Source organism: Cervus canadensis, chromosome 4, assembly GCF_019320065.1.
Source record: "Cervus canadensis isolate Bull #8, Minnesota chromosome 4, ASM1932006v1, whole genome shotgun sequence".
Classification (NCBI taxonomy): Eukaryota; Metazoa; Chordata; class Mammalia; order Artiodactyla; family Cervidae; genus Cervus; species Cervus canadensis.
This window is the reverse complement of record NC_057389.1, coordinates 21496414-21522466: the sequence shown is the minus strand read 5'-3', so window position 1 is coordinate 21522466 and position 26053 is coordinate 21496414. Positions and strand designations below refer to the sequence as shown.

Genomic DNA, 26053 nt, shown 5'->3' with positions numbered 1-26053 from the left:
TCATAGCTTTCCTTGCAAGGAGCAAGTGTCTTTTAACTTCATGCCTGCAGTCACTGTCCCCAGTGATTTTGGAGTCCAGGAAAATAAAAAATGTCACTGTTTCCACTTTTTCCCCATCTATTTGCCATAAAGTGATGCCATGATCTTAGTGTTTTGAATGTTGAGTTTTATGCCAGCTTTTTCATACTCCTCTTTCACCTTCATCAAGAGGCTCTTGAGTTCCTCTTTGCGTTCTGCCATTAGAGCAGTATCATCTGCATATCTGAGGTCGTTGTTATTTCTTCCAGCAGTTTTGATTCCAGTTTGGGATTCATTCAGCCTGGCATTTCACATAAGTACTCTGCATATAAGTTAAATAAGCAGGGTGACAATATACGGCCTTGATGTACTCCTTTCCCAATTTTGAACCAGTCCGTCCACTATCATATTTAAAGAAATACATTTTTCAATGAAAATAAAAAGAAGTTGGTCAACCATAGAACAGAGCAAAAGTGAGTCAGTCTCTCAGTGACTGTCAGCAGCAGACTCATAGGTCTCTGGGTGCAGGATACCCTGCCAGACCCACGTGCTCAGCCTAGCCCTTTGATGGGTTCTTTTCCTCTTGTGGAGACAGACAAATCAGCCCATTGGAGAAAGCCACTTAACTTCCCTGTGATTTAGGTTTATTCATTTTTATTTATTTATTTATTTATTCATTTATTTTTATTAGTTGGAGGCTAATTACTTTACAATATTGTAGTGGCTTTTGCCATACATTGACATGAATCAACCATGGATTTACATGTGTTCCCCATCCCGATCCCCCCTCCTGCCTCCCTCCCCATCCGATCCCTCTGGGTCTTCCCAGTAGACCAGCCCTGAGCACTTGTCTCATGCATCCAACCTGGGCTGGTGGTCTGTTTCACCCTTGATAGTATACTTGTTTCAATGCTGTTCTCTCAGAACATCCCACCCTTGCCTTCTCCCACAGAGTCCCAAAGTCTGTTCTGTACATATGTGTCTCTTTTTCTGTTTTGCTTATAGGGTTATCGTTACCATCTTTTTAAATTCCACATATATGCGTTAGTATACTGTATTGGTCTTTATCTTTCTGGCTTACTTCACTCTATATAATGGGCTCCAGTTTCATCCATCTCATTAGAACTGATTCAAATGAATTCTTTTTAATGGCTGAGTAATATTCCATGGTGTATATGTACCATAGCTTCCTTATCCATTCATCTGCTGATGGGCATCTAGGTTGCTTCCATGTCCTGGCTATTATAAACAGTGCTGCCATGAACATTGGGGTGCACATGTCTCTTTCAGATCTAGTTTCCTCGGTGTGTATGCCCAGAAGTGGGATTGCTGGGTCATATGGCAGTTCTATTTCCAGTTTTTTAAGGAATCTCCACACTATTCTCCATAGTGGCTGTACTAGTTTGCATTCCCACCAACAGTGTAAAAGGGGTCCCTGTTCTCCACACCCTCTCCAGCATTCATTGTTTGTAGACTTTTGGATAGCAGCCATTCTGACAGGCGTGAGATGGTACCTCATTGTGGTTTTGATTTGCATTTCTCTGATAATGAGTGATGTGGAGCATCTTTTCATGTGTCTGTTAGCCATCTGTATGTCTTCTTTGGAGAAATGTCTGTTTAGTTCTTTGGCCCATTTTTTGATTGGGTCATTTATTTTTCTGGGATTGAGCTGCAGGTGTTGCTTGTATATTTTTGAGATTAATCCTTTGTCTGTTGCTTCCTTTGCTATTATTTTCTCCCATTCTGAGTGCTGTCTTTTCACCTTGCTTATAGTTTCCTTTGTTGTGCAAAAGCTTTTAAGTTTCATTAGGTCCCATTTGTTTATTTTTGCTTTTATTTCCAATATTCTGGGAGGTGGGTCATAGAGGATCTTGCTGTGATTTATGTCGGAGAGTGTTTTGCCTATGTTCTCCTCTAGGAGTTTTATAGTTTCTGGTCTTACATTTAGATCTTTAATCCATTTTGAGTTTATTTTTGTGTATGGTGTTAGAAGGTGTTCCAGTTTCATTCTTTTGCAAGTGGTTGACCAGTTTTCCCAGCACCACTTGTTAAAGAGGTTGTCTTTTTTCCATTGTATATCCTTGCCTCCTTTGTCAAAGATAAGGTGTCCATAGGTTCGTGGATTTATCTCTGGGCTTTCTATTCTGTTCCATTGATCTATATTTCTGTCTTTGTGCCAGTACCATACTGTCTTGACTGTGGCTTTGTAGTAGAGCCTGAAGGCAGGCAGGTTTATTCCTCCAGTTCCATTCTTCTTTCTCAAGATTGCTTTGGCTATTTGAGGTTTTTTGTATTTCCATACAAATTGTGAAATTATTTGTTCTAGTCTGTGAAAAATACCATTGGTAGCTTGATAGAGATTGCATTGAATCTGTAGTTTGCTTTGGGCAGTATAGCCATTTTCACAAAATTGATTCTTCCAATCCATGAACACGATATATTTCTCCATCTGTTTGTGTCCTCTTTGATTTCTTTCATCAGTGTTTTATAGTTTTCTATATATAGGCCTTTCGTTTCTTTAGGTAGATATACTCCTAAGTATCTTATTCTTTTTGTTGCAATGGTGAATGGTAGTTTCCTCAATTTCTCTTTCTGTTTTCTCATTGTTAGCATATAGGAATGCAAGGGATTTCTGTTTGTTAATTTTATATCCTGCAACATTACTGTATTCATTGATTAGCTGTAGTAATTTTCTGGTAGAGTCTTTAGGGTTTTCTATGTAGAGGATCATGTCATCTGCAAACACTGAGAGTTTTACTTCTTCTTTTCCTATCTGAATTCCTTTTACTTCTTTTTCTGCTCTGATTGCTGTGGCCAACACTTCCAAAGCTATGTTGAATAGTAGTGGTGAGAGTGGACACTCTTGTCTTGTTCCTGACTTTAAGGGAAATGCTTTCAATTTTTCACCATTGAGGATAATGTTTGCTGTGGGTTTGTCATATCTACCTTTCACTATGTTGAGGTATGTTCCTTCTATGCCTGCTTTCTGGAGAGTTTTTTTTTTTTTTTTATCATAAATGGATGTTGAATTTTGTCAAAGGCTTTTTCTGCATCTATTGAGATAATCATATGGTTTTTATCTTTCAATTTGTTAATATGGTGTATTACATTGATTGACTTGTGTATATTAAAGAATCCTTGCATTCCTGGGATAAAGCCCACTTGGTCATGATGTATGATCTTTTTAATATGTTGTTGGATTCTGTTTGCTAGAATTTTGTTGAGGATTTTTGCATCTATCTTCATCAGTGATTATTGGCCTGTAATTTTCTTTTTTGTGGCATCCTTGTCTGGTTTTGGTATTAGGGTGATGGTGACCTCATAGAATGAGTTTGGAAGTTTGCCTTCTTCTGCAATTTTCTGGAAGAGTTTGAGTAAGATAGGTGTTAGCTCTTCTCTAAATTTTTGGTAGAATTCAGCTGTGAAGCCATCTGGTCCTGGGCTTTTGTTTGCTGGAAGATTTCTGATTACAGTTTCGATTTCTGTGCTTGTGATGGGTCTGTTCAGATCTTCTATTTCTTCCTGGTTCAGTTTTGGAAAGTTATATTTTTCTAAGAATGTGTCCATTTTTTCCAAGTTGTCCATTTTATTGGCATAGAGCTGCTGGTAGTAGTCTCTTATGATCCTTTGTATTTCAGAGTTGTCTGTTGTGATCTCTCCATTTTCATTTCTAATTTGTTGATTTGGTTCTTCTCCCTTTGTTTCTTGATGAGTCTGGCTAACGGTTTGTCAATTTTATTTACCTTTTCAAAAAACCAACTTTTAGCTTTGTTGATTTTTGCTATGGTCTCTTTTGTTTCTTTTGAATTTATTTCTGCCCTAATTTTTAAGATTTAATTCCTTCTACTAACCCTGGGGTTCTTCATTTCTTCCTTCTCTAGTTGCTTTAGGTGTAGAGTTAGGTTATTTATTTGACTTTTTTCTTGTTTTTTGAGGTAAGCCTTTATTGCTACAAACCTTCCCCTTAGCACTGCTTTTACAGTGTCCCATAGGTTTTGGGTTGCTGTGTTTTCATTTTCATTCATTTCTATATATATTTTGATTTCTTTTTTGATTTCTTCTATGATTTGTTGGTTATTTAGAAGTATGTTATTTAGACTCCATATGTTGGAATTTTTAATAGTTTTTTTATGTAATTGAGATCTAATCTTATTGCACTGTGGTCAGAAAAGATGACTGGAATGATTTCAATTTTTTTTGAATTTACCAAGGTTAGATTTATGGCCTAGGGTGTGATCTATTCTGGAGAAGGTTCCATGTGCACTTGAGAAAAAGGTGAAATTGATTGTTTTGGGGTGAAATGTCCTATAGATATCAATTAGGACTTGTTGGACCATTGTGTCATTTAAAGTTTGTGTTTCCTTGTTAATTTTCTGTTTAGTTGATCTGTCCATAGGTGTGAGTGGGGTATTAAAGTCTCCCACTATTATTGTGTTATTGTTAATTCCCCCTTCATTCTTGTTAACATTTGCCTTACATATTGCGGTGCTCCTATGTTGGGTGCATATATATTTATAATTATTATATCTTCTTCTTGGATTGATCCTTTGATCATCATGTAGTGTCCTTCTTTGTCTCTTTTCACAGCCTTTATTTTGAAGTCTATTTTATCTGATATGAGTATTGTGACTCCTGCTTTCTTTTGGTCTCCGTTTGCGTGAAATATTTTTTTTCCAGCCCTTCACTTTCAGTCTGTATGTGTCCCTTGCTTTGAGGTGGGTCTCTTGTAGACAGCATATATAGGGCTCTTGCTTTTGTATCCATTCAGCCAGTCTTTGTCTTTTGCTTGGGGCATTCAACCCATTTACATTTAAGGTAATTATTGATAAGAATGGTCCCGTTGCCATTTGGTTTGTTGTTTTGGGTTCGTGTTCATACAACCTTTCTGTGTGTCCTGTCTAGAGAAGATCCTTTAGCATTTGTTGAAGAGCTGGTTTGGTGGTGCTGAATTCTCTCAGCTTTTGCTTGTCTGTAAAGCTTTTGAATTCTCTTTCATATCTGAATGAGATCCTTGCTGGGTACAGTAATCTGAGTTGTAGGTTATTCTCTTTCATTACTTTAAGTATGTCCTGCCATTCCCTTCTGGCCTGAAGAGTTTCTATTGAAAGATCAGCTGTTATCCTTATGGGAATCCCTTTGTGTGTTATTTGTTGTTTCTCCCTTGCTGCTTTTAATATTTGTTCTTTGTGTTTGATCTTTGTTAATTTGACTAATATGTGTCTTGGGGTGTTTTGCCTTGGGTTTATCCTGTTTGGGACCGTCTGGGTTTCTTGGACTTGGGTGGCTATTTCCTTCCCCATTTTGGGGAAGTTTTCAGCTATTATCTCCTCGAGTATCTTCTCATGGCCTTTCTTTTTGTCTTCTTCTTCTGGGACTCCTATGATTTGAATGTTGGGGTGTTTCACATTGTCCCAGAGGTCCCTGAGGTTGTCCTCATTTCTTTTAATCCTTTTTTCTTTTTTCCTCTCTGCTTCATTTATTTCCACCATTTTATCTTCTACCTCACTTATCCTATCTTCTGCCTCCTTTATTCTACTGTTGATTCCCTCCAGACTGTTTCTGATCTCATTTATTGCATTATTCATTTTTAATTGACTCTTTTTTATTTCTTCTAGGTCCTTGTTAAACATTTCTTGCATATTCTCAATCCTTGTCTCCAGGTTATTTATCTGTAACTCCACTTTGTTTTCAAGATTTTGGATCATTTTTATTATCATTATTCTAGATTCTTTTTCAGGTAGGTTCCCTATCTCCTCCCTTTTGTTTGGCTTGGTGGGCATTTTTCATGTTCCTTTACCTGCTGGGTATTTCTCTGCCTTTTCATCTTAGATTGCTGGGTTTGGGGTGGCCTTTTTGTATTCTGGTAGTCTGTGGTTCCTTTTTATTGTGGAGGTTTCTCCCAGTGGGTGGGGCTGGATGTTTGGTTTGTCGAGGTTTGCTGGTTAGAGAAGCTTGTGTTGGTGTTCTGGTGGGTGGAGCTGGATTTCTTCTCTCTGGAGTGCAATGGAGTGTCCAGTAGTGAGTTTTGAGATGGGTCTATGGGTTTGGTGTGACTTTGGCAGCCTGTATATTGCCACTCAGGGCTATGTTCCTGCGTTGCTGGAGAATTTGCGTGGTATGTCTTGCTCTGGAACTTATTGGCTCTTAGGTGGTGGTTGGTTTCAGTGTAGGTATGGAGGCTTTTGGATGATCTCTTATTAATTAATGTTCCCTGTAGTCAGGAGTTCTCTGGTGTTCTCACGTTTTGGGCTTAAGCCTCTTGCCTCTGGATTTCAGTCTTATTCTTTCAGTAGCCTCAAGACTTCTCCCTCCATACAGCACTGATAATAAAACTTCTAGGTTAAGATGAAAGGATTCTCCACAGTGAGGGACACCCAGAGAGGTTCACAGAGCTACATGAAGAAGAGGAGAGGGAGGAAGGAGATAGAGATGAGCAGGAGGAGAAAAAGGAGGACTCAAGAGGAGAGAGACAGATCTATGCAGTTGTCTGTTCCCAAAGTGTTCTCTGTAGCCCAGACACCACAGAGATTCACAGAAGTGGATTGAGAAGAGAAGGGGCGGTGGGTGGGGAGGAAATAGAGGTGATCTGGGGGAGAAAAAGGAGAGTCAAAAGGGGAGAGAGTGATCAAACCAGGAATCACACTCCTGAGTAAAAATGGGTACTGAAGGTTGGATTCTTAAATGTCCAAAATTGATATCAAATACTGAAAAACAAAGATTAAAAATCTAGAGTAGAGGTTAGACTCTTAAAAATACAATATTAAAAAAAACACAAAACACAAAAAAATTAAAGAAAATATATGAAGTTCGTTTTAAAAATAGGGTCTTTTTTTTTTTTTTTTGGCCAGGTTATAGTGAGTTATAAAAATGAAAATTAAGGAGTAACAGAGGACTCCTTTCGAAGACAATGGGCTGCTTTTCTGGGTGTCTGATGTCCTCTGCTAGCGATCAGAAGTTGTTTTGTGGGGTTTGCTCAGTGTTCAAATGATCTTTCGATGAATTTGTAGGGGGGGAAGTGGTCTCCCCTTCCTATTCCTCCGCCATCTTAGCTTCCTCCCCCAGTTTATTCATTTTTAAAATAGGGATGTAACACAGTACTAAATGTATTGACTTCAGAAAGCATTAAAATAATGTCTTCAATGAAGTTCTTTTTTTTTTTTTAACTTAAAAAAAAGACCCTTACTCTTACTCTGATTCATTTTGGGTAGTCAACCTGACTTGTCAGGCTACCTGAGTTACTTTTATCCTGGAAAATTAAATAAATAGGCAAGGAGGCCTTACGTGTCCATCTTAATAAGCTTTATTAGACAACAAACAGCAACTTCATTCAGATTGAGAAACTCCGGTAGTTGATTAACCTGCATGTCCTAGGGATGACCCTGGTCCCAGGTAAATTCCACATTGATATGGTTTCCTGGTAGCTAATTAACTTTCTCTAAGTATCAGGGTACAAATGCTTCCAAGTCTTGTGCTGTATGGTACATTAAACAACTATTTTCTGAAATCCTGCTGTAAAAATGATATTACTGATAAGGAAAATACAATAAAGAAATTCCTGGGTCTCAAAGATTTTATCACCTAACTAGGGAATTCACAAGTACACATGTGAATATTTTCCTATATTTATGAGTACTTTAGTATATATATATATATATATATATAAATATGTTTGTATTTCACAATAATCCTATGTTATAGTTGACAAACTGTGTCCAGAGATTAAGTGATTGGCTGAAAGTCTGTAACGAATGGTGAGTAGTGGAACTAAGACTATAGTTCAAGTCCAGGATTCTTTATACTGTGGATCTGAACCACAGGAGTGTCTCTAACAATGCAGATACCCAGGCCTCTTGCGTAGGTGTTCCATAGTCAGCAATTCCAGGCAGGGTCTCAGGAATCTGCACTTTAATAAAATGCCAGGTGATTCTGATACAGATTATTTGCTTTGAGAAGCATCACATTCAATTATTAAATGCTGCCATGAAATAATGTAAGAGCAATTTCAAAACAACACGCCAGCATTTAAAGTGGTAGGGTATTGAAATGTGTCAGAATTCAGGGAGTGTGGGTGTGGCTGGGGAAGGGAGAGACCTCTGGTGCAGGCTGGCGCTGGCTGGCCGCGCAGAGGGAACGTTTAGGTTATCTAGGGTTCCTGCAATGACTTAGACAATGTCTGCTCATCACTATGTTCAGCTCACACAAGAAATCCCAGAGGCATTTGCCCTGGAATTTGTCTTATTCCTTTTTTAAAAAAAAAAAAGAAATAAAAACTGGACTCAAAATGTCTTAAATTAGGAAAGAATTCAGCATCAAATGTTTCTTTTTGTCCTTATATGGATTTTTCTGAAAGCTCTGTCTAAAATATCATGTTCTTTCTATGTCATATTCATTGTGAACACAGGCAACAGGATTCTGCCCTTGGATGGCTTTCAGGGGAAAAGACAGAACAAAACAACAAAACACTTTATGTTTCTTTTCAACGGCACAGATTTTTATCATGTTAGGGTCAGGGTTGAGTTCAAAATGTTGCTCATTTGGGAGTGAAGAATTTCTGTCTCTTAGATGATATGAAAAATCATAGAGTCAACGAAGTATAAGAAAATGCTCACAGCTACTTTATAGCGATTGTGAGTTGAAGATGATACCGATTGCATTATATTCGAGTGGACATTTAGGCATGAATACTTATCCTTAATTCATCTCTAAATCCTGAAGTTGAGGCCAGTGACTCTGGCAGGCAGGTTGTTCAAAGCCTGGCTTTCAACATAGCCATCCCTGTGCACTGGGGCCAGCGTGGGATTTCCCCTCAGGGAGATGGAAAGTGGCAGGAAGTGACCTTTCAATCGGGCCATTGTGTAAGGAAATGTTCCAACCATCTTTCCCTCAGCCTGGTTGGAGTCACAGAATCAACACGTTTGTGCAGGAAGGAGGGGGGGGCCCATCTGTCCCCATCCTCCAAACGGCTCTTCTTCATTTGTTATGCCCTCTTGCCTAGCATTTGCCCAGCTTGGGGAAATCTCTGTGATTTAGCACTTAGGTGAATGGTTATTCCTGTCCCCCAGGTCATACTTTTAAACATGATTACTGGCTTCGTACAAGGCAGGAATATTTGCTATGGACGGTCTATGCTATCTCTTGTGTATTCCTTAATTTTTATAATAATGTGTTTTAAAGGGCTGATTCTTGCTGATGTTTGACAGAAAGCAACAAAATTCTGTAAAGCAATTGTCCTTTTAATAAATTAAAAATTTAAACTTTATTTGTTTATTTTCGGCTGTACTGGGTCTTCATCGCTGCGAGTGGGCTTTCTCTGGTTGTAGCGAGCAGGCACTCCTGTCTAGTTGCCTGTGGGGCCTGCTCATTGCGGCGGCTTCTGTTGTTGCAGCTCAAGGGCTCAGGGCATGTGGGATCCAGTAGTTGCAGGACATGAGCTTAGTTTCTCCATGGCATGTGGGACCAGGGATCAGGAGGCTGTGTTCCCTGCTTTGGCAGGCGAAATCTTAACCACTGGACCACCAGGGAAGTCTAACACGTGTTTTTTTTTCTTCTAGGAAGAGTTTGTGTTTTGGGTGGTTGTATATCATCCCTATACTTTTGAGATCATTCTTAATTCAGGGCTTCATACATAGCGGTCCTCAATAAATTAACAAACAAAAACATTTTTCCGGATTGATGATGACTGTCTTCCTTCTTTCCCTCTGCCCCATCCTCCAGGAAGCTTTCAGAGACTTGTCCTTAAAATGAGATCTGAGTTTACTTCTGGCATGACTGCCGTGGTGCACCTTGTATAAATGCACACAAGATGGAGAGGTAAAAGTGGGTGACTGAGGCAGGGCCAGAGGGCTGGTCAAAATTATGAAGAAGGCAAGATGATGTTTAGTATTTTCCAACACCTCTGCTCAAGGTCACTGTCTCCCTCTAGGTGGCCTCTGCTTTACCAGGGAAAAGCTTTTACCGTATGTACCAGAATACCCGCTGATGTTAGAAATACACCTCATCCAAATTTGCCTTGTGTCAGAATTCACCTGTACTGTATTTCAAACACCATCTTACCTTGCTGTCTGCTAGATGACAGTGTTTAGTAATGGATTAATGAAATAAACAAGTCTTTGCTACTGTAAGAACTAGCCAAAATGATATCCTTCTCAAGAATCAAAATGCTTTAACTCTGCTCCACATCATATGTCCTCAGGGACATGCAAGTTAAAACAACAATGAAATACCACTCTGTGCCTATTAGAATGGCCACAATCCAGATTACTGACAACAAATGCTGGAGAGGATGTGGAGCAATGGGAACTGGCATCAATGCTCATTGCTGGTTTGAATGCAAAATGGTAGTCACTTTGGAATATAAATTGTCAGTTTCTTGTATAACTAAACATACTCATCCCATATAATCCAGCAGTTCAGTTCAGTCGCTCAGTCGAGTCCAACTCTTTGAGACCCTATGAACATGCCAGGCCTCCCTGTCCATCACCAACTCCTGGAGTTTACCCAAACTCATGTCCATTGAGTTGGTGATGCCATGCAACCATCTCATCCTCTGTCTTCCCCTTCTCCTCTTGCCTTCAATCTTTCCCAGCATCAGGGTGTTTTCAAATGAGTCAGCTCTTCACATCAGGTGGCCAAAGTATTGGAGTTTCAGCTTTAGCATCAGACCTTCCAATGAACACCCAGGACTAATCTTCTTTAGGATGGACTGGTTGGATCTCCTTGCAGTCCAAGGGACTCTCAGGAGTCTTCTCCAACATCACAGTTCAAAAGCATCAATTCTTCTGCACTCAGCTTTCTTTATAGTCCAACTCTCACATCCATACATGACCACTGGAAAAACCATAGCCTTGACTAGATGGATAAAGTAATGTCTCTGCTTTTTAATATGCTCTCTAGGTTGGTCATAACTTTCCTTCCAAGGAGTAAACATCTTTTAATTTCATGGCTGCAATCACCATCTGCAGTGATTTTGGTGCCCCCCAAAAATAAAGTCAGCCACTGTTTCCACTGTTCCCCCATCTATTTGCAGTTGGGCTTCTTCAAAATTCACCCCAAAGAGTGAAAAACTGTGTCTGCACACAAAACTACATGTGGATGTTTATAGCAGCTTTATTCATAAGTGCCAACACTTGGAAGCAACCAAGGTGTCCTTCAGTAGGTAAAAGGATAAATAAATAAAGGTTTGTGCATCCAGACAATGGATGTTATTCAGCACTAGAAAGAAGTGAGCTATTGGGCTCCTTCTAATGGAGAAAAATTAAGCGCGTATGATTAAGTGAAAGACGCCAACCTGAAAAGCTATGTACAGTATGACTCAAACTAGATGACATTCTGGAAAAGGTGAACTGTGGAGACAGTGAAAAGATCAATGATCGCCAGGGGCTAGCAGGGTGGGGACAGGCAGAGTACGGAATCTAGGGCAGTAAAACTACTCTATGAGACTATAGTGGTAGATAGCTGTCATTAAACATGTGTGCAAACACACAGAGTGTGTAGCTCCAAGAGTGAACCCTAGTGTGCGCCATGGACTTTGGGTGACTCTGCTGTGTCATCGAAGGTTCACCAGCTGTACAGATGTGTCCCTGTGTTAGGGAAGGTTGATAATGGGGAGGCTTATGCAAGCGTGGGGTCAGGAGGTGTGGCAATCTTGGCACCTTCTGCCATATCACTGTGAACCTAAAACTGTTCTAAAAGGTAAAGTCTGTTAAAAATTGCCCTCACTCAGTTTAAAGGCTCTTTAGAAGTCATGCTAAGTTTATCGATTTGTTCTTACAGTCTCTGAACTATACTCCTTCTTTTATGTTTGCATTGTTGCTGGCCTCATTCTGGCAGAAGCTTCCAAAGTGGTTTTCTTGCCTCCTCTTTTCTCTCAGCAGCCCATCCTATGATCTGTTGCCAAATTAATCTCTTTAAAACATCTCTTTTATCGTGTCCCTCTTTGGCTAAAATCGCCCTCCTTGACCTCGATTGTTTACATTGCCTGGATGGCAGACATAGAGCATGTCGGCCACTCCTTGTTCCTTCCTCATGGCAGACGTTAATGATCAGTCATGCTTTGTTTCCCTAAGAGCCAGTGGCCTCAGCGGCCTCAACACTGTCCTTATGAACCGCCGTCAGTCTCTGGGAGATAGTTCTTCCAGTGAAACTTCTTCCCCTGGATCACAACAGCAAATTCTAAGTGAAAGTCCACATCCAGTGAACCCAGCATAAGCTGATCCCAGTCTGACTTCCATTACGTGTAGGTAGAAAATATTCCTGCTCTGCTCTGGCAGAATTCAGAACCGAACTGTCTGCTGAAGTATGCACCAGTCTGTCCAGACTCTGGGACCACTCTTTCTGAAACTTCCCTGCTAGTTATGTTCACCTTCCTTCTTTGCTTTGGTCCAAATAGGCCCATGTTTCAGGGCTCAGCTTTAATTCTCCTCACTCCCTGCCTCCTCCCTGGACTTTGTCAGGCAGGAGTTGTCTTAACTCTCAAAGCACTGTCTGTGCCACTTGCTTAATCAATGACTAATATAGGTTATGAGATGGCTCTTGTGTGGCTGTTATTCTCTTGTAAAGAGTGTGTCCTCACTTCCAGCTGGATTTCAGAGGGCAGGAACTCCGTTTCCTACCTCTTCCCACCTTCAGAGTGCTGATTGACAGCATGGCATGAAATACTGGCATTTATGGCATGAGACAGATCATTAAAAAATACTTTATATACATGTGTTTATATATGTATGTAAACACACACACATATACACACACACATAAACACACATATACACACACATACACCCACACATGCGTGCCCAGTCACTTCAGTCGTGCCCGACTCTTTGCGACCGTATGGACCGTAGCCTGCCAGGTTCCTCTGTCCATGGGATTCTCCAGTCAAAAATACTGGAGTGGGTTGTCATGCCCTTCTCCAGGGGATCTTTCCGACCCATGCATTGATTCTGCGTCTCTCACCTCTTGTCTTATGCGTTGTCAGGCGGGTTCTTTACCACTAGCGCCACCTAGGAAGCCCTCCCCCATACGTATATGCATACCTTTCCACTGTTCCTCATACCATAGAATAAAATGTTACTGCAAATGATACGGTACAGTATGGTAATAATTCTCAAACGGCAACTGGGAACTGATATAACCTTCAGTTAAAACAATGTAGTTAACATTTTTGTTTTGTAGTTAGCATTTATTAAGAATTTATTTTCCATCTGGTGCTGTGTTAAGTAAGGGTTTACACACCGGTTCTTGTTGAATCTCTGCAACCAGTCTGTGAAGCAGAGACTATCCTACCTTCAGATTGAAGGTGGGGAAAAATGAGGCACAGAGAGCTTATGCTGTATGCCCAACGACACCCAGCTGGTAGACCGTGGAACTGAGATTTCTACCCGGCTGTCTGCTGCAGACTTTGGGGCCTTTATGCTTCATCACAAGTATAGCCTTCTGCATGGAAATCCTTTTTATCCCCCCAAGATTGATTTGGTGACTGCTTCCAGACTTTCAGTGAGTAACATGAAATATCAAAGGAAAATAATAAATGTCAGAATGCTTCAGAAGAAATCTGATTGCTGGGTTTGTCATAAGTGAGCAGATGATGCTTAGTGATTGGACTGGTATTTCATCAGCAGAAATATGATGATGGCAACAGACTAAAGGGGTCCAATAGAGAAAGGAAGTACTGGAGGCCACAGGGTGGTAGATCTGGGGAAAATAAGAGGAAAGGGCTGAAAGCCTTCTAGAATGTACTGTCACAGACAAAAAAAGGAGAAAGAGTAGATAGCCTGTTTTAAGTAAGAACATTCTAAAGAGAAGGGGCTTCCTAGGAGGCGCTAGTGGTAAAGAACCTGCCTGCCAGTGCAGGAGACATGAGACGTGGTTCGATCCCTGAGTTGGGAAGATCCCCTGGAGGAGGGCATGGCAACCCACTGTAGTGTTCTTGCCTGGAGAATCCCATGGACAGAAGAGCCTGGTGGGCTACAGTCCATAGGGTCACAAAGAGTCAGACACGATTTAACATGCACACACGCATGCTAAAGAAATCCCACAGTGAGAAACTGGGTGATATGAAGTGACCTTCTCAGACAGTTTAACATAGTTTATACCCCATATCTCTTATACTAGTACAACTACTATTACCTAAACTCGTTTGCTAAATGGCAATGACCAAGAAGCCAGAGAGAACCGGGGGGGAAAATTGAAAGTGGTGAGTCCTCTCTTTGTGGGAGAGAGCCTTTAAACTTTCGTTTTTTGGCATTTGTACTTAGAGGAGAAACTTGAGATGAACCTCTGTTGTCAAATGAATGAGAACTGGGTTGAACCTCTCAGTTTTGTCTCTTACCATAAGCCCTCAAAAGTCCTCCTATATAGGATTGGTCCTGGACACAGTTCACTGGGAAGGAAAAGGTGAGGACAGGCCTCCTCTTCTCTGTGCTCTGTAGTTTTAATTGAGCCTCAAGTGAATTTCCTTAGAAGTCAATGGCGACTCCATGTCCCAGAAGGGACAGGGGAAGTGTGTGAAATGAGAGGTGGGACCATTATTCCCAGAACTCTTCTGACTTCTTTTTAGACCCTGGTCAAGGATAGAGCTGTTTGTTGTAATAAAATATACAGTAGCAGGAAGTTGAAATGGAGGTTATACTAAAAAAAAAATCCCACAAAACAACAGCAAAATGCTAATTTTAGCTCCATTCAAAACCCAGAGAAGAAAAAAAAATCAATGTTTACAATATTAAGATTAATGGGCTGCCAAAATTCAACTCATTAGTTAGCAACACTACAACATAGTGATGAAATTTGTGCTGGTCAGACTTATAGGGAATTAAAACTATATAATTGGGAATTCCTATCCCTTTGCATTTAGCTTAATGATTATGGACTTTTCTACTGGAAGAACCAGTAGGCAATGAGTGGGTCTAAAAATCCCTACCTAAGAAGTTACCCACTTCACTTGACATAGAGGGAGGTCTTGTCAGAATATATCGAGTGCTGAAGATCATGGTTATTATAGCTTAAAAGCTTTTACAGATATTGATCCAGACACTAGAGTGTTCCTCCTTGTGTAGATAAAATACTCCCAGAGACTTCAAGGAGGAGCACCTGGAAAAGGCAGACGGATATGGAGACTTCTTTTTGACAAATATGGAGCTCTTTTCCTCCCACTGGGAAGTAATGCATTGAGATTAGGGCTGTGGAAGTTCTCAGGGTGGATTTGGACTGGTCTGGTGTGATTGTGTATAAAGGTCTTGCCTTATTCAATATCTCCGTGCAGGAGGTGGGCATATGGCAGGTCGGCCTGGGGGGATAATTGGAGAACAGAATGAAAGGACAGAGCGTGTTTATAATGCTCAGCCGAGATAACACATGCAGAAATCCCTAGCTTAGTGTCTGGCACAAAATAAGGACTAAAATGTTCATTTGCTGTTTCTATTGTTGTAGTCATATTTATTCATTTTAGTCCAGCTTTTAGAGTTGCTTTCTTGTCTTACCAACAAATCGCAAATTAACCTCCTGACTGGTGATCATTGTATCAGGAAAATATTTTGTTTCATGTGGGTCTTTGTTTCATGCAGAACTAGGTATGGCCTGCGAAATCTCTTGATGTTAGAAAAGAGTGGTAAACGTGTATCTAAAAATTCCCTCTCAGGTCCAATGACATGTAAATTTGGAATCCCTGAGTCTGACTTCTCCACCTTATATCTGCACAGAAGTTAACAGCTGGTCTTCAGAAGGGCACAGGGGAGCACACATCCCTTCATAGAATCCTTGCAGATGGAAGGCCTTAGAAATCGTCTGGCTTCACGTTCATGTGAAGAAACGATGTTTCCCAGTCACAAAAACCGGTGAACGGCCAAGAAGGGATTGCAGGCCAGCTCTTTTGATTTCTGGGCCAGTATTCTCTTTTCTCATTAGAAGATCAGAGATTTTTGTTTTTTGTCTAAGTTTTCTGAATAACCTTCTCAGGCCATGTAAATTGTATGCTGGATCAAACATAAGTCATGCCGAAAGGAAAGCTTCCCTCACAGGATAGAGGTCAACGGGATTGAGTGCATTTTTATTGCAGCATTTCCAAGCCCACTTGCCGTCTCAGCCTTGCCCAGAAGGACAGACAGCGGGGACGGTTACGGCATCTATATCTGGTCCCTCTGGGGGCTGCCCTGTGACCACAGGGGTGGTTTTCCTTACCGAGTTACCAGGAGACGGTGCTGAGTGGCAGCCACATTCCCTTGAGGGGTTGACAGAGATGGGGGATGACAACTTAAGATACTGGGGAGCAAAATGCGAATTCTGGCAACACTCTACGCTTTCTTTCCCTATTGCTGTCTGCCCTTGCTTCTGAGGACGCTGCATTCAGGAAGATTATTCCCTACACATCCCCCTCAGTGTATGTTTGCACTTGTGTGGGGAGGAGACAGAGTGATGCTGCTTTCATGAAATTCCTGTATGTTTTAAGCAGAGATTGGAGGATTTAGCTGGGAGAAGTGAAGAATACATACATGGAAGAATAAATAAGAACTAGAGCTAAAAATAATTTCGGGTTGTTAATCATTATAAAGCTGATTAATTTAAAAGAAGTTAAAAGAGCAGATAGGATCCTGAATAGCTACAGCATCACAGAATATTTGAGACCCCAGTTTCTAGTCATTGGATGTTACCAGAAGAGTTAATTAGCCCAAACTGTGGCTGCTGGTTGCTTTAGCTGTCTTCAACTTGAAGTCTTTTTTTTTTTTTTTTAATAAGTTAAAGCTAATTAGAATACACCTGGGATTCATGGCTAAAGCCAATAGATTTTCCCCCAGGGGGTTTATATATATATATATATATATATATATATATATATATATATATGTATGTATATGTATATATGTGTGTGTGTGTGTGTGTGTGTATGTAATTTAAAAAGGGAAAGTGTCAGAGGAAAAACATAATCTTTAGATTCAGGAAAAAAATAGCATAACTATTTCAACTCAGCAGACCACAAGGCCAAACAAGCTTTGGCTGGAATTGAATGCTGTGTGCTTCTGTTCAGAGCAGAGGATGCTTCCCAGATGTGTCTGGGGGACTACCTGCCTCACTCTTATTTATCATCAGCTCGAACACAGGATGTGGTGTTGCTGGCTGGTAATCTGGAAATGGCCTGTTTATTTTTACAGATCTGTAGAAGAGATTCAATAGTTGTAAAGGATGGGAGGGTGTAAAGCAGCTTGGAACTCACAACAAAGAAAACCAGGAGGGAAAAAATTAGATAAAACAACTTGAGACCACGGGATCTTTTCCTTGTGTCTGTTGGACAGCGATGCCAAATGGATTTTCTGGTTTCAAAGAAAAGCCAGTTCTTCCTCTCCACTCTGTAGCCCGTGGTCTTAGAACATCCAGAGGCCATTAAAAAAAAAAAAATTAAAAAACCTTAGTGTTCTTTCAGATCCTATAGGACTGATTCCTTTGTGAGTTTCATAAAGAAAAGAAACTCCCCCCAGAGCTGCATAGGTTGGTGGTTCTCTGTTTCTCCCAGGCTTTTCTGGAAAACATCCCTCAGATTAAAGCTCAATAAGAGGCTGGAGAAAGAGGATTCTCCAGTGCTCCGCAGGGACCACATCACTGCTCAGTTCCTGATTCCACTGAAAAGTTATGCCCGAGGTGAGCCTGGGTTCTCCCTGAGACCGCCTGTCTGCTTTCTGGAAAATGTGAGAGCTGATTTCCAGTTGAGTTCTCTGGAGGACCAAAGCTTGTTTCCTGCAACTCAGTGCTATCTAATAGAGTCGGGGTGGAGGAAATTTGGGGGAAATATTTTATATTTTTCCCATCTTCAGGAAACAAACTAATAAGCTCCAGCGCCCAATACCCAGAGGAGGATCAGACATGGGCATGTGGTGGTGGTTTAGTCACTAAGTCGTGGCAGACTCATTTTGACCCAATGGACTGTAGCCCGCCAGGCTCCTCTGCCTATGGCGTTCTCCAGGCAAGAATACTGGAGTGGGTTGCCATGTCCTTCGCCAGGGGGGGTCTTTCCCACCCAGGGATCGAACCTGTGTCTCCTGCATTGCGGGCGGTCTCTTTACCGACTGAGCCACCAGGGAAAGTGATGTGGGCATAGAATGCTGGGACCTGGGGGCTTGAGAATGCTAGCTGGAGTCAGAACTTGGGTCTCTTGGCTTCTCATTTTATGCTTTTCCACCAATGAGGTGCCACGAGGCCTCCCGCAGTGCAGGGGGCGCCATACTCGGGAAAAGCGCTGCCTTGGAGAGCACGGTGGGTTTGGATACAGCAGACTTCCCCCAGGTCGCGGGGGTGGGCAGTTAGGGGAAGGCAGGCTGTATTTATCAACTGGGTCTTTTGCTCCTCTGCCTACCCCACCCCAGAACGAGGCATGTGTTGTTGTTCCCTGGCTGGGGGAGTGTTTGGGTAGGGGGACCACCCAGGCTGCCCGGCCCCTCCGTGACCACTGTCATCACCACAAGCAGCAGCGGGGGGAAGGGGCTGGCTTTGAAGTTCAGGGATGGAGTATCCAGGCTATTTTGGGTTTGGCCTGAGGTAACTCACACACTGTGTAACTCCTCCCCCCAGTATTTACATACAGGAGACCTCAGCTTCCATTGACTATGTTAAAAAAGAAATTAAAAAAAAAAAAATCACCCATCACAAAAATAACCTGCATCGTGGGTGTGCTGCCATCCTAGTTTTTTTCTTGCTGCCCACCGAGGTGCTGGTTGGTGGCTGAGGGCAGGGGGTTTGTAATTGTTTGTGAACATTAGACCTCTGCACCAGCTGACGGTGAGCAGTTTATTTCCCATTCAGGCTCCCCAGGAAATGCTGGCCGTTCTTCACAGGATGCCAGCCGTGTGAAGCTTTCCAAATTTTCCGGAAGTGGCAATCCTAATTTGTCAGGAAATTTGCCTCAAAGTGTAGCAGACCAACAGCCTGTGGACCTGCAGCAATTTGAATGTAATTGACCGGACCAGGGTCCCACCGCTTGCGAGCTCTGTCACCTTGGGAAAATCCTAACCTCCTGGCCTCAATTCCCTTATCTGTAAAATGGGGCGAATGCTGCCTACCTCAGCGTTTGTGAGGCTTAAGGGACACATTGTGGTAAGGCTGTCAGCGTAGTGCCTGGCTTACAGGGCTAGTGGCAAGACGCTGATTCTTCCTACTTGTTAGGTAGGTGACTTCATTATTATATTAAGCCTTTTTGTGAGAGTGGCTCTTAATATGTGGAAGTCATTGAAAGTCCAGCCAAGCTTAAGACCAACCAAAGGGATATGGTTTGGCTCCATTAGCTAAGCTCTGAGCCAAGCCGTCCAAAAGGATTGAACACACATTAGGAGAAAAAAATATATTAAGTGATGAGGTGGGTGTGACTGAGAACCATGCAGAATCAATGCCACAATATTATTATTGGTTTGGCTCTTCCTCATTTGTACACACTGAGCCTGGTTTGAGTGGTTCAATTTCGGCCTCATTGACAGGTTCTTCATTTTATTTTTAAAATCTTGGGCATATTAGGGAAGAGATGTACATGTCTTGTGCTCTTATTTTTTGTCACTCTGCACTACGCTCATGCATACTCTGTGTATCTTTGTCCTGTATTTTATGAATCATCTCCAGGCTTTTGATCTAATAAGCATTGTGTTTTTCAAATCAAATACAGCTTGAGATTGAATTAGACGACAAATAATGAAGTGGCTTTATCACAGAGTCTTGGGAACTCAGAGAATGGAAGCTTTGCCCTGTTGTTTCTTTCCCCTGGATCTGCTCCATGAGGTTAGGAGTGGGGACCAGGAGCAAGGCTGTCCTCTGCACTCATTGGGGATCTTTGAGAAAGCACAATATTCTGATGAAAGAAGTCTCTAGACATCCTTTAAGGATGAAGCATTGTGACTGTGTTAATCTAGGGCTGTCTTCTTTTGGTCAACAATTAGAAAAAAAGAGACACAGCAATGATCCTGCCTTTGCAGAAAACTGAGGCAGTGTCTCTGACCATTGAAGAAATCTAAAAAGGTGGAGAGGGACAAAAGTGAAGACCAGGTATCACACTGAGAAATTTGAAAAAAAAAAATATTGAGTGTTTTTCTAGAATATTTCTTTTTCATGCGTATAGTCCATTTTCTCTAGTTTATAGTGCTTATCTTTTGCTTTCCAGAGGGTTTAATACCTTATATCTGTGAATAGATTTTTGTGGGGGCAGTTTCTTTTTATGTTTGTGTTTGTTTAGTGTCTGTGATCCATGCCTGGCCTTTATTGAATTCTGTAATAGATTACTGGATAAGAGAAATTTTTGACCAATTGCAAACAAATACTCTCTGGATTATTGTGGGAGTTTTTCCAGACCCCTCTGTCCTTGACTTCTAAACACACTAGAACATCTTTTAGAGGTTCACAATTCTGTATTTTAGATCCCTCTACTCCTCAACATGCTTTAAAATTACTTTTTTACAAGCAGAAAGCTTGTCTAACTGTTCTCCTCTCATAAGATTCACAACTTTCTTCAAATCTTTTGTTTTTATTTTTAGAGGTGATTTAACATATCATATAACTTGTAAGTATCAGGCCAACTCATCCGTCTTGTTTCAGTTTAGAAAAATGTTAGCACCAAGTTCCCTTGCTGCCAAAGCATAGATTTCATGCTGTTCCATAGTCGTTCCTAGCAAGGGGAGAATATGCGCTCAATTGCCAACACTCCACCGGGACTCTTGACAAAGGAATTTTATTATGCCCACTTCTAGTTGGATGCAATGAAGCTTTTGCCAGGAGCGAGGCAGTGGCTACTGCTCATGCTCCAGAATTGCTGTGTGGTCAGGTCAGGACTTTTTCTTCTTAATACTTGCTGGTTCAGACTTTCTTGTGGGTTTGTGTGTGGGAGGCAAGGCAGGCACCCTGTGTCAAGGAGAGGCCCTCTTCTTGTGCAGGGAAATTACTGCCACATGAAGGCAGGGCAGGAAGCCAGGGGCTGTCCCCAGAGCCTTCGGCATCGAATAATTTGCCCCCTCTCCTGTGTGAAGTAACGCTTGTGCTAGAGCAAGAGAGTTGGACTGCTGGAATGCCAGCTTCCCACTGCCCTTTAGCGCTCACAAGCTCAAAGTCAGGCATCTGTAGATGCTGCCCTAAGTCATGTATTGTAACCAGTGTCTGAAGAAACCGACACAGTAAAAAGTGTTTAACTTGCCGGTGTATGAGAGGTTACCGGTTTAAGTTAGGAGTGAATGTTCCATCAAATCTAGTCATCCTAGGAGTGAATGTTCCATCAAATCTAGTCATCCTTTCTTGGGCATACAGAATCGTTTTAGTAGGAATTGTAACTAGTACTACTAATTCCATTGTGAATTGCGTGTTCCTGTCAAAACTGAGAAGAACCCAGTTCAACTATTAGTGTCCTTCAGGGGATGGTAAAAGTCCAAATTCCTTTCAGAAGTATCCCCATCCGTGTGGTAAAGACTGACCAGATCAAAGATCTTTGACTCCAGTTTCAGAGGACTAGCCACGTTAACTATAGGCTTAAGACCTGAAAGTAGAATAAATACAGAGATAATTATACATAATAATTATAGCTGAGGGTTACATTTTACAGAATAGCTAGTTAATAAACTCAGCAGTTAAATTGGATCAAGCTCACCAACTATTTATATGTGAAAATAATCACATATTTGAAAATAATCCCTCCTGGTAGGAAAATCGAAACTTTTAGTTTGGGGCTTTAAGAATCAAGTGCCAAATATGAACAGTATCTGCTTAGCAAAGAAATCAGACAGTTCTTACTGTCATTGTGACCAGTGCTTCCATCCTCAGGTGATTTGATTTTAAAAAGATAGAGTGCTAATAATCAGACATACTCTGCTTCACTAGAAGAATCTTGAAATTAAGGGGGAGCTGTGTAGAAGGATTTCTGCTGCTCATAAAGAATAATTTCCTCTGCCTTTGCATTATTCATTTCATGTAAATTTTGATAAAGTTCATCACTGTGATTATTATTTCATTTACCACATTTTATGTGTTTATAGCACAATTTCCACAGTAGGATCTTTTCCCTTGTCCACATTAACATACATGTGTGTATTCCTGATGGGAAAAGGTGCCTTTTATGAAGTAGGCACACATCACCCTAGCTCAGTGCCTTCAGAATTTACAGCAATTATGACCATCCTTGTCCATGATGTCTTGAAGTGGGCTTTTTAGGCCACTGTATATACCACAGAATTATGCACCTGCTTCAGTAAATGCCTACTGCATATACCAGGCAGTGTACAGATGGTTTTCTATGCTCACAACTACCCTGGGACATGGGAATAATAATCCCCAGTGTTACGACTGAGATTCTTAGGTTCATTGCCTTACTCAAAAGTACAAACCTCGTATAATGGAAGAGACAGGATTCTCAATTAGGGAACCTCTGATTGTAGAACCCATGTTCTTTCTACAGTCACATTCACTGCTGGGAATTCATCCTCCTTGAAAGAAGTCCTGGACTTAGAAAAGACCAAAACGAGACTATGCCTAGTTGGCATGTGTTGGGCTGCACCCCACAGGCCTGCATGCCCTGTACTCGCCCAGCCTCGAGACCAAAGGAAGAGCCCAGAGACAGTGACAGAGAAGTCGGTGGTTTATTGGATAGGGGTCTTACACATCTGAAACAGACGGGTCCTAGAGCAACACCCCCTCCGTGTATGGCAGGCAGCAGGAGGGACATGGCAGCAATTTTCACTACTCAGGGAAGGAGGAGGCTGCCATTTGTAGGGGAATTGACATCAGGTTAGCTCATCAGTTACCAGGGAAACCAGCAGCTGGGGCACATTTCTCATAGCTCCTCAGATTAATGACCATCATGAGGGCAGATGTTTCCTTTTAAGGAACTAGCAGGTAAAGCAGTTCTGGGGTAAGGATTAGAACAAGCACTTGCTGGGGCAGGCTGTAGGTGAAGCTGGGTCTGGTTGACCAGGGGATGTACACAGAGCAAGAGAGCAGCCATCTTGAATGGCCTGACCATACAGCCTGACTCTCAAGTATCCTGACACTGCTCCATGAGCACCTTTGGGCCTCTCACAGGTGATTTGGTTTTACAGATCCATACAGTTTCGGCACCGGAAAGAGGCTTCAAGGTCAGCTGCCCCAGTTCCCAAGGGGCCATCTAGCCTGTGCCTGGAAGCTGAGTAAGTTCTGTTGAGGCAGTGAGTCTTCCTTCTTAGGACAGCACAACTTAGACCAAGTTTTTAATATTCAGCCAGACTCCATCCCATGATGCTTCCATACAGAATAAGCCTAACGCAGCTTCTGCTTAGCAGAGATATTTAAAGGGGATTTCAAATTTCTTCTATTTTTTTTTTCTAAGCAGTCCTAGTGCTTTTAGCCAAGCTCTATAGGATATGGTTGTATTTTCCTTGTGAAGCTATATTCTCTTCCCTGAATGCTGTGCAGTCTTACAAGGTAGCATTAAGATCTAAGCACAGTACATCCAGGACTGATTCCCCAGTGCAGACTACAGTGGGACTGCCACCGAGGAATTAGAGAGACTGTACTTCTAAGATTACATTTGGCAGCCACGTGAAGCCTTGTGATTTTAATTCTAGCTGAGCCCCCTTCACACTCTCCCTTCACCTCAACAAATGCAGGTCTCAGTTTCCAGCCAAACTCAAGAATTCTGAAATCTTGTCATGGTTTCAGGAAAGGACCCTCAGGGAAGAGAGTCAAAGTCCACATCTTTGTTTCCAGGAAGACAGGCAGGGAGATGGAGGGGCAGTTCTTAGCAGAGCACGTGTTTTTCCTTACTATGGCACTCCACACGTGAGCCTGAGTCTTAGTGGGAATAAGGTGTGGAGTGACTGGTCAGAAGTAAATGAATAGAAATTGTACTCCCCCTGCCAAATGTCTGCGAGATATTAAGAGACAGAAGGCAGTCCTATTCCTACAGACTCAGATACCAACATGAGGGTTAGTGATTTTGCTCATCTGTTAGTTCTTGCAGTACCCTGGAACATCATTCATCATGGCCAGGATGAATTTTCTGTACACAGGAGTGATCCTTCTTGTCTGCCATGTCCATGGGTGTGTGAGAAATCTACAATGCAGCCAAAAGAATTATATCTTCTCGGTCCATATTCAGAAGGTGGGGAATATATTGTGTCCTTCGGGACATATGCGTGGGTATTATTAGCATGACAGTGGATTTACTATTCCTTTTGTGAAAATGTTAGATGATATAGAATAATTTTCTAAAGTGTAAGCTGAATACACAAATAGCACATTATGCTCCATTTCAATTAGTAGAGTATGTATAAAATTTGTATGGAAATATAATCAGATATTTATTTGTTGCACTCATTTTAGAAATTCATAATAGACAGCTGTAGGGTATTCAGTACTCTCTGGATCAAATTTGAATTGGTGACCTAGTTGCAAAACCCCTTGTTCCATGTTCATCAAGCACATCATTGTATTTAAATTTCTAGCACATTCAAGGGTAAAACAAATCATAATTTTATTTTTTAAAGGATTGTTTTATTCTTTTATAATAGGATGCATCCTTCAACATTTTGAGAATAAATGGAAGAAAAAGACTTAAAAGTAAAGTACCTTAAAACATCTGAATCTGAGACGTAAACAGTTTCACACCTATTTTTAAAATATGTATATCATATATATAAACTTGATCTCTTCCAAGCTGCATTTAGAAATGAGATAGGAAAGTATGTAAGCAGCTGTGTTGCACTGACAAATTTCAACCGGCATTTTATGTTGGGGGTAAAATAATTAGTCCTGAAAAATTGATATGTTTCTCTCCTGAAAAGTGTCTGAAAATTTTCATATCTGGACTTGCCAAAAATGCCCATATTTCCCACCACCTGAACATAAATCACGCTCATACATTCTGTGTACAGCATTCATACACAGAAAATCCTGAAAGAGAACATTTTTGAAACATGTAGAACAAAGAAAGAGGAGTCTCCTTTAAATGCAAAGCTGTAATTTATTAAGCATCTTTAGAACTGATGTAAGGGGCTTCTCTTCTGTTGTTCTTCTCTTCTAGGTCTCTAAGTCCACGATGACAGGAAAATCTTCAGTGGTTCCAGAGACAAGCAGCTGGAAATCCTGAATGTTTATTTCCTAGAAGGAAGTGAGCTGTTGAGGAGAGTGATCCCTTCAGAGAGATCCTCTCTTTTAAAAATGGACTCCAAATTAAACCATATCCATTTCTGGGATCTTGAAGTGGCTCACAAAAGCCGATGTCACTTGCTTAATGTTAAGTGATTTCAAAAGCCTTAATCAGGGGAGAGTAAAGGTGGGGAGGAAGATGGTGAATAAATTGTGAGCACCTACCAAGTAATGGGACATGTCTTTAATTCTTAAGCATCATGCTCTATTTCACTTTGTATTTCAATTAAAAAAAAGAAAAGAAAAATGTACCTTTTTTTTATAAAGATAAATTTTTGCTATTAGTATTCAGTACTTAATATCTGAGTACAGATCTATCATTCATTAGGTCTATGGTAGGTCACAGCCTAATTTAAAAATTCAGAACCCTAGGTCAGATCAACTCAATTGCTCAAGGCCATGTATTTGCAAGTTAGAGTAAGCACTGAAAATTTTCTGTCCTCGGACTGGTGTAGTGGGCAGTGCTGCTCTTCTGGAAGAATTTGTTCATATCTTAGATTTAACACAGTTTTGTTTATAAGTTGAAAATATTTAACTGATATCTATTAATGTATGATAAAGTGTAAATTTAAGCAGTGATCTAGAAAATTCAGGGCAAAATAGTTTAAATCATTTACATCTTCCTAGAGGTTCTGTTTTTGTTTGTTTTTTTTTTTTAAATCTGAAAAAATAGGTAGTTACTCGATAGCCTTAGCTCTAAAATATACCTGAAAGGTTATTTTTATTGGTCTGTTTTTCAGAAATCATATCCATGTTTTTTACTCTCTATAGTCTTTAGCAAAATGAATCAAAGCCACTCTGTACCCAGAGCTAATACCAGTGTTGTCTTTTTTTTTTTTTTTTTAATTGCAAGGCTTTACCTCAAGTGCTATGCCGTAAATTTACAGGGAAAGAAAAAATTTATTAAATTATA

At 41.0% G+C, this 26053-nt stretch overlaps 1 long non-coding RNA gene across 2 annotated transcripts in view; it reads left to right on the top strand.

Moving 5' to 3' along the window:
• LOC122439546 overlaps positions 1-25387 on the top strand; it is a 160679-nt gene extending 135292 nt beyond the window's left edge. For both annotated transcript variants that reach the window (XR_006268912.1, XR_006268913.1), the window contains exon 4: positions 25016-25387. This is a non-coding gene — a long non-coding RNA (uncharacterized LOC122439546). The remainder of the gene's footprint in view (positions 1-25015) is intronic.
• Positions 25388-26053: the final 666 nt, after the last annotated feature.